The sequence below is a fragment of the Pseudopodoces humilis genome, chromosome 11 (assembly GCF_049639895.1).
Source record: "Pseudopodoces humilis isolate 2021_Gansu_Grassland_sample_001 chromosome 11, ASM4963989v1, whole genome shotgun sequence".
Lineage (NCBI taxonomy): Eukaryota > Metazoa > Chordata > Aves > Passeriformes > Paridae > Pseudopodoces > Pseudopodoces humilis.
Window position 1 is genome coordinate 16,653,122 of NC_142210.1, and position 9,592 is coordinate 16,662,713.

The following is a 9,592-nucleotide window of genomic DNA, read 5'->3' on the forward strand; positions in this document are numbered from 1 at the left end:
TCCCAGATCTAGCCACGAATTCCCACTCAAAGGATAACGATCCTAGCCGGCGCCCATCAACAAAAGAATAGACAGGACGCGGCCCATCAAGCTGACAGAAAAAAAAAAAAAACTCCTCAAACTGACAAGGACAGGCTCGGTGACCATCAACGGGGAAGAATAGGCAGGACACGAAACATCAAGCCAAAACGGAGAGGCACCGACGAGATATTCATCACCGGACCCGAACACCTCGCCTTGCGGGCTACCGTTGGGGGAAGCCATCAAGTAAACAAAAGGAAAAATCCAGCCGAAATATCCATCGGCTCCAACCCGGATCCAGCCATCCCATCCGGATGGCCTGAACCACAAGAGCCACTCAGAATTTCTTTACATATGAGGAGACTCGGTCCGGACGTCCATTCGACTCTATTCTCCAATGCCAGGAAATCAACTCATACGACAATCAAGGACTGTTGATGAATGGTGCCTGCCTGGAATTTGGCCTCAAGGCTAAAAATCCCTATAAAAACCCCGGACAGTTTACCCTCCTGCGTGGATTTGGGAACACCTATACCTTTGAGTATAGACCCCTGTCCACCCAGCGCTGCGCTGTTTGTTTTATTGTGGTTTTCCCTCATTGTTTATTTTTTTATAGAAATTGTTTTATAATAAATTGTTTTTATTTAACCCAAATCTGCCTTTGCATTTATAACAGATTGGTGCCGTGACTCGGATCGGAGAAACTGCGGGGAATCTCGCTGCCCAGGACGGGTACCCCCGCTGATTTTGGCGGCCTGGTGAGTTGAGAACCCCCGTAGTTCGTTCCGATATCCGAACCAAATTTAGGCGGAGGTAAAAACCACAATAAAAAGGATAAATCCGGATCGGAGAGCTCGGAAGGCACGGAGCCTTCGGGAGCCGCGGCTTACTTTGCTCGTAAAACGTCTAGTGCGCACAAGGGACACCCACGCAGGAAAATAGCTGTAAGTACTGCTGGTTGAGCGGGCGATCGGGCGAGTGTGTGAGACGTGATCTGATCACGAAGCGAGTGCGGACTTCAAGGTCGCGTTTCCATCCTCCCGCGAGGGAATTGGCCGGCCGCGAAGGAAGCGATACAGAGTGAAAGTTTTTTTTTTCCCTCGACACACACTGGTAAAACCTGAGACCAAAGGGTGTCTCGGGAACTGATCGCAAGGTACTAAGAGGGGAAGGGACGTCTTGTCGAGCTCGAGGCTGGTAAACCCTCTTAGTAACGGACCCAGGGAGAGGTCCAGGGAAGAATCAAAAGTTCCGATTACAAGAGACCTCAGCTCAGCTCGCTGAAAGGTGAGTATCGGCAAATTTTGATTCCTAAGTACACAACGCAGAAACTGATATCGACTCACGGAGAAGTCGAAGAAAGGTAAGAATATATTTGCGAAGTATAGGGCAGAAAAAGAGTAAGCTTCAAGGAAGAAGCACAGGAGAAGATTCCTCCGATCAGGGGGAGGAATCACCAGACATCCCACTGGAGAGTCCCTTGGGGTGGATGCTAAAACACTGGGAAGATTGTCCCCAGAGGAAGGGGAAATCAAAGGAGAAATTAATACATTATTGTATAGAGGTTTGGGGAGGACAGGAGTTGAGAAGTCACCTCACTTGGCCAGTGTTAGGCACATTTGAAAAATGGACGTGTAACAAGTTGTTCTCCTATGTGGAGAACAAAGTCCCCTCAGATCCTGAGGAGAGGGAATACGCCAAGCTCTGGGTAAATGCCAGAGTAGGGCTATTTCCAATAAAGCAAAAAGAAAAACGTGAGTCGAAAACTGAGTCCTGGGAACCCCTCGATCACTTACCACCCCCGTATCGAGGACCAGCGGGACCTTCCTCTGCAGATCAAGAAATGCCCACCGCACCCTTGGGCCCCCGAGACCAACCCACTGAGATACGTGTGTCTCAGACGGGAGACTCGGGGCCAGCAGCAATGCCGGCAGCCCTTCCCCTTTCCCCGCCTGTAAACACTGTAACCACAGCAACCTCCTCGGAGGTTTTTTCTGCGCAAGGCTGGGGAACACCCTATCCATCCCTGCCGGTCCAGCCGCCACAACCGGGACCCTCCCATACCACGGAGGGGACTCCTCCCTTCAACCGGGTGGCGGCAAAATTCCCACCATTAATAACAGGGAGGCAACACACAATCACCAATTCCCCTCCCGCAAGTAGAACCCGTTTAAGAGCGAGAATGATAGATAATGAATGGGGAGAGAGTGAAGAGGGGCACCGGTTGTTCCCTCTTAAAGAAGTACCGACGGCCCCGGGAGTGATCGGTTGTGTGAATGTCCCCCTTAACTCTGGAGATGTAAGAGCATTTAAAAAAGAGATGGGGCGGTTGTTAGATGACCCTCTCGGAGTGGCTGAGAAGTTAGATGAATTTTTAGGGAGTAACATTTATACCTTTGACGATCTTATGGCAATCCTGAGATCACTGTTTAATCCGGAGGAAAGAGAAATGATTAAACAAGCCGGGATCAGAGACTGGGACAGACGCAATCCACAGGGGATGCCAGGTAACCAGAAATGGCCTAGCGCAAGCCCGAGCTGGAATGCACAGACAGAGGAAGGCAGACGGAACATAATGGATTTAAGGAGCATGATTGTACAAGGTATAAGAGAAGCGGTCCCTAGGGGCCAGAACATTAGCAAAGTTTTCAAAGAGTGTCAAGGAAAAAGGAACCACCCACTGAATAGATCGAGAGATTACGGCGAAGTTTACAGATTTACTCTGAGACTGACCCGAACTCTCCTGTGGGGGAGGTTCTGTTAAAAACACAATTTGTTGCTAAATCTTGGGAAGATATTAGGAGGAAATTAGAAAAGATTGAGGGGTGGCAAGATAAAAGTCTTCAAGAGCTCCTAAGGGAAGCTCAAAAAGTGTACATGAGAAGAGAAGATGAGAAGCAGAAATCGCAAGCTAGAATTTTAGTAACAGCGGTAAAAGAAGTCCAGAAACAAGAACAGATGCAGGGTAAGTTTAAAACACTACCCGGAAAAAGTCGAGGTTCTCACTGGGCAGCCCCGGCCCCACGGAGAGAGAGCCCGGAATGCTACTACTGTAAAAAGGTAAGACACGTTCAGCGGAATTGTAAACAAAGAATAAAAGATGAGAAAATTTTTCAAGAAGATTAAGAGTGTCAGGGGCTCTTTAATTTAGAGACCAGAACATCCAAGAAGCCCTTGATAAAGTTAAAAGTGGGCCCCTAACGACAAGAAGTAAGTTTTCTTGTAGATACTGGGGCAGAGAAAAGTACCCTGCAGAAATTGCCATACGGATGTGTGGCTAGCAGAGAAAAAGTTTTTGTAATCAGTGCAAAGGGAGACCCCTTTGAAGTGCCTGTAATAAAAGATGTGGAAATAGAATCTGAAAATAAAATTTGCTTAAGGAATTTGCTATTAGTAGAAGAAGCAGATTACAATTTACTGAGAAGGGACATGATTGTTGCTTTAAGAATTAATATCTTGATTAAAAATTCTGAATTAGTGGTGAAAATATTTAAGTTGACTCCTAAAAATGAAAAGAAAATAAACCCTGAAGTATAGCATTCAAAGAGAGAAGGGAGTTGAAACAAATAATTGATGACCTCCTAAACGAGGGTACTTTAGAGCCTTGCATGTCTCAACACAACACCCCCATCCTAGCTGTAAAAAGACGGATAGTAGCGTCCGATTAATCCAGGACCTACGAGCGGTAAACGCTAAGACCCGGACTAAATTCCCGGTGGTGGCCAACCCCTATACTTTACTAAATAGACTCTCACCAGAAGATGTGTGGTACAGTGTGATTAATTTGAAAGATGCTTTTTAGACTTGCCCTCTGGATGAAAGGAGTAGAGATTATTTTGCATTTCAGTGGGAGGACACAGATACAAACCGTAAGCAACAGCTAAAGTGGACGGTCCTCCCCCAGGAGTTTGTAAAGTCTCCGAACCTTTTCGGACAAGCCTTAGAACAAATGTTAACCCAATTTGCTCTTGAAGACAGGACAAAGCTTTCACAGTATGTAGATGACTTGCTAATAGCTGGACCGACTGAAGAGAGTGTGAAGAAAAGCACGATTGCCTTGTTAAACTTTCTAAGAAAGAAAAGTTTGAAAGTATCAAAATCCAAGCTGCAATTCACAGAGCCTGAAATAAAAAATAAAATACCTCAGACATTAGATATCTCAAAGAAAAAATTAGACCCGGAGAGGGTAGCAGGCATCCTTGCATTGCCTGCACCAAAAACAAAAAGGCAAATTAGACAAATTCTAGGGCTCTTAAGATATTGCAGGCAGTGAATTGAAAGTTTCAGTGAAAAAGTGAAGTTTTTGTATGAAAGATTAAACACTGACAAGCTGAAGTAGACTGAACAGAATGAGTCTAATTTCCAGAAATTAAAAACTGTTCTTATGACTGCCCCGGTACTAACTCTACCAGATACGAATAAAGAATTCCAGTTGTTTGTGAATGTGAGTAAACAAACAACACAGGGAGTCCTGACTCAGGAATGGGCAGACAAAGGAAAGCCTATAGGCTTCAAAGATCTTAGATCCAATCAGTCGGGGTTAGCCTACGTGTTTACAAGCAATTGTAACAGTGGCTCTGTTAATAAGAGAAGCAAGGAAAATAACTTTTCCTCCCCTGGTAGTTTACACTCCCCACGATGTGAAAAACATATTGCAGCAAAAAGCAGAGAAGTGGCTGACTGATTCCAGGCTTCTAAAATATGAAGCCATCTTAATCAGCTCACCCGGTTTAGAATTGAAAACCACTGCACAAAAAATCCTGCTCAGTTTCTATTCAGAAAAATTAGTACATGATTGTTCTAAAATCGTAGAGCTGCAGACCAGATAAGTTACATCAACGCAAACTGTGATTGTTTTCCATTTATACATTTTAAATGTGCTTGTTGTAAACAAATTTGAGTAACCCACTGTTGGGGAGAGTACAAACCTAAGAGACTGTGTACCAATTGTCTGACTAAAGAACAGGAGCTGACTAGCCGTTTCTTAATACTTGCCACCAGGGTGGGATTGTTGGAACTCGACTCTCCTGAGTGGTTCCTACTTTTTCAAAAGGGGATAAGAGGGAAACTAGACTCCAAGGCAGAGGCTTTGGAAATTGAGTGCCGAAAGACAGTAAAAGTACCGTGCAGGACAGACACGATTAAGTCGTCTCGGTGGGCTACCTTTAAAAGGAGATACGCCATAAGGACTACAAGGGCCCCTGAAGAATATCCTTGCTGCCGAGAAGATGGTAATCCCCGCCGTATATTTCTATACGGGCGAAGGGCAAGGCAGAGGGATACACCGGTGGGGAATCCTGACTGTCCTGAGTCTAGCCGTGTGCTTAGCCGAGAGAATGATTCCCGAAGTACCTCCGGGGGAGCGTCTCCTGGGGAAGTGTGAGCAGTGTCAGACTGCCACAGATACCAGACGAATAGTTAACTACTGTCCTCCGGAACGTTGTTTGTCTAACGGCACTCAGTATAATCTTTGTGAATTAAAGGGGAAGGTCCAGTGTTACCACTCAGGGGCAAGGCTTAAGAACGGGCAGTCTAAAACTCCTATGAAAAGAAAGACTGAAAATTCCCATTTCAGGTATAAGAGAGAAGTGGAAATGATTCCCCCAATTCCAATCTGCAGTCAATGTAACAAAACGGTCTAGATAGGAGGGAAAAGACAATCCACCTTTTTGGCATATTATGCGGTTAACCCTTTATGTTACAATAAAGCGAATTTGAAAATGTGTACCATGGGAGGGAAAATATATTGGGAAAGTAGAAATTTAAAACATGAAAAAAAAGGCTTTTTTTTTAATAATGAACCGATAATCCTTGATTTGTTAAAAAGTAGTGATGACCGGGTATGTTTGCAATTCAACCAAGTATTCTGCTTCTCCAGGGATGAGGAAGGGGTGGACCCTGAAAACAAAATATAAAACAACTAACCCTAGAGTTAAAGAGGCGAGAAGCAGAAGCTCGGAAAAAGAAGTTAGAACAGGAGAAGCTTAACTCTCTTAGTGAACATTATGAGCAATTAGAGAAACAATACAGCAATTGGGGGTTGCCAAACCCCAACCAGAATCTTTTCATAGATCTAATGCAAGAAATAGCCACAGAATTAGGTCTATCTAACTGTTAGATCTGTGGCAGTTTAAAATCAGCTGAAAGATAGCCTTGGAAGGGAGAGGAACTAACCCCAGAGTAACTTCTAAAAATGAGAAGGCTCTAAAATATCAAAAACAAGACCGGAGAGAAAAGAATTCACTGATTTAGTAGGCTATACCCCGTGTGTAAGCACACTCACGGTGAATTCGGAAAGCAAAACAAAAACCTAGCAACCTGAACCACCCGCGGGCTATTGGAGTCGCTCCCGAGGGAATAACTGTGAATAGATGGAAATAATTGAACTTTACTGGTACAAAAACTCTGGGGCCAATCCCTTCCATGAGCTAATAGAATTGAAGGAATATTGAGATGATCCGGCAAAGTTGAACAAGGGTTGGGAAGCTCCTAATAGTATACATTGAATTTGTGGAAAAAGGCATACAGCGAGCTACCCAGAAAATGGAAAAGATCCTGCACACTTGGAATAATTCGGTCCTTTTTCTTTACTCTACCTAAGACAGAGAGTAAATCATTGAGCCCCTCTCTTTGAGACATTAAACAAACAAAGGAGGGAATTAAAACGGAAACTACCAATAGCGGGAGGCAACCAGAAGTAGAACGAGGAAGAATGACCTGCCAAAAGGATCATTCAATATTACGGGCCGCTACTTAGGCAAATGATGGCAGCTGGGGTTACAGAACCCCCATTTATCTCCTCAACAGACTTATCAAGTTGCAAGCGGTGGTAGAGATAGTTTCCAACCACACTTCAGAAGCCCTAGAACTCCTAGCCAAACAACATTCACAAATGAGAGCTTTTGTGTACCAAAACAGACTAGCTCTCGATTATTTGCTAGCCGAGGAGGGAGGAGTGTGTGGCAGATACAACGAATCCGAGTGTTGTATGGAAATAGACGATTACAGAGAAACAATAAAAGGATTGGCTGCTGAAATTAAAAAGGTAGCTCATGTGCCAGTCCAAAAATAGAATTCAATCCTACAAGCCTCCTGGTGAGACCAGATATTCGGGCAAGGGGCTTGGTGGAAGAAGCTAGTATTTTTCATCACTTGTTCAGTTGCCGGAATCATTTTCCTTCCCTGCTTAATTCCTTGCTTCATCAGACTAATTCACTCTGTTGTGCAAGGAATGCAGATTGCCACACTTCCAATTGATCCTGAGAAAGCACAAGGGAGACCTACTCCTCTCTCTAAACTAATGAAATTAGAGGAAGAAAAAGAAAACGAAAATGTGATTAAAGCCTTAAAGAATTTTTGAAAATAAATATAACCTGGCACAAGCATATAGTGAGAATTCGTTAACAGACTGGGAAGAAGATGAATGTGAGTAAAAAAATTATAGTCCTCCCCTGCAGAATTAGATGAAATAACACGAATTTTTAATGTAATGAATTATTAGGCGGGGGACTGTGAGAAACGAACTTGTAAAAATTCGTAAAAATCTAAATAAATGTATATAACAATAATGATATAAAATATAAAGTACAGTATGACACACAAGCCCTTCCCAGATCTAGCCACGAATTCCCACTCAAAGGATAACGATCCTAGCCGGCGCCCATCAACAAAAGAATAGACAGGACGCGGCCCATCAAGCTGACAGAAAAAAAAAAAAACTCCTCAAACTGACAAGGACAGGCTCGGTGACCATCAACGGGGAAGAATAGGCAGGACACGAAACATCAAGCCAAAACGGAGAGGCACCGACGAGATATTCATCACCGGACCCGAACACCTCGCCTTGCGGGCTACCGTTGGGGGAAGCCATCAAGTAAACAAAAGGAAAAATCCAGCCGAAATATCCATCGGCTCCAACCCGGATCCAGCCATCCCATCCGGATGGCCTGAACCACAAGAGCCACTCAGAATTTCTTTACATATGAGGAGACTCGGTCCGGACGTCCATTCGACTCTATTCTCCAATGCCAGGAAATCAACTCATACGACAATCAAGGACTGTTGATGAATGGTGCCTGCCTGGAATTTGGCCTCAAGGCTAAAAATCCCTATAAAAACCCCGGACAGTTTACCCTCCTGCGTGGATTTGGGAACACCTATACCTTTGAGTATAGACCCCTGTCCACCCAGCGCTGCGCTGTTTGTTTTATTGTGGTTTTCCCTCATTGTTTATTTTTTTATAGAAATTGTTTTATAATAAATTGTTTTTATTTAACCCAAATCTGCCTTTGCATTTATAACACTAGGGATGCACAAAGTGCCTCTTGGCCAGATAATTGTTGACTAAAGCTCAGGGTGAGGGGTCAGGAAGGAGGAGTGCATCTCTCGCTACCGTGTGCAGCAAAGGGCATCTTCCACTGACATTTCACTCCGTTGCTCCTCCTGCTGTCACCTGTGAAACCCGTGTCAGGGAGCTGAAGATGTTAGTGGCATATGGGTCAGCTCAAAGGTGAGATCTAAAAATACCTGCTGAGGACTGGGGATTGCTCCCCTTGTGGTGCTGCTGGATTTTTCTGCCCCAGTTTGTGCCTGGACTGGCTCCAGGTTCGGTGTGGCTGTGGCGGTGGGTTCTGTGGTGCAGGAGGTGGGGGGGACTCCTCTCGGTGTGCTCTATAAAAAGCTGCAGCAGCACAGTCCTATCTATAGCACAGGGAGCTGCCTGGGAAAGGCAGGGCAGGGATTAGCCCAAATCTGATGGATTTCTCTGGTCCTGCTTGGGAACGTGGGGCTGTCGGTGGCTGAGGGATTCCCAGTGCGCCCTGGGCTGTGAGATCTCCCTGCCAGCAGACATGTCCTGACTTTACTGGGATTTTCCTGACTGCCTGCACCTTCCCCAGGAGGGTTTATTGTCACACTTGTCACCCAAAAGCTGGGCTGTCCCTGAATCCCCCCTCTTTCCTGCTCCTCAGGGCTGTGATTTCACTGCAGCCCAAGGAGGCTGATGAGGAAAGCCCAGTGGTACCCCAGGGCATCTGGATTTGGGGTGGATATTGAGCATCTGCCTGCTCAGAGTAATTTTGTTACGGTCTCAGGGCAGCTGAGACCTTTCCTAGTGAAGCTGGTTGTGACACTTGTGGCCAACATGATTTGTACCAGAGAGTTCAGCTGGTTGATGGGGGCTATTTTGCCCCATGATCTGTAGTGGGGGCACACAGGGGGGTGGTTTCGTGTCCCAGTCAGACAAAGCCCGTGGTTTTCCTTGCTGCAGCATCACCAGGGGTCTCACCAGCACTCTAGTTTGCCTGGACATTGTTATTCTGTGGGTACAGAGCAGCCCACAGCCATGAGCTCTGCTCTTGACTAGTGCCTGTCACTCTCTGAGGGTGTTGGCTGTCCCCTGAGACCCCCAGCGTTCCCCGTGAGAGCATCCCCCACCTCCCCCCAGGGTGCGGGTATAGGGAGTGTGTCTCTTTAATGAGGCTGGGCTTGGAGCAGCTCTGCTGCTGGCACAGGGAGTGAGGGATGGAGCGAGGGCGGTGAAGGAGCCAGTGCCAGAGAGGGAGCCTGCAGC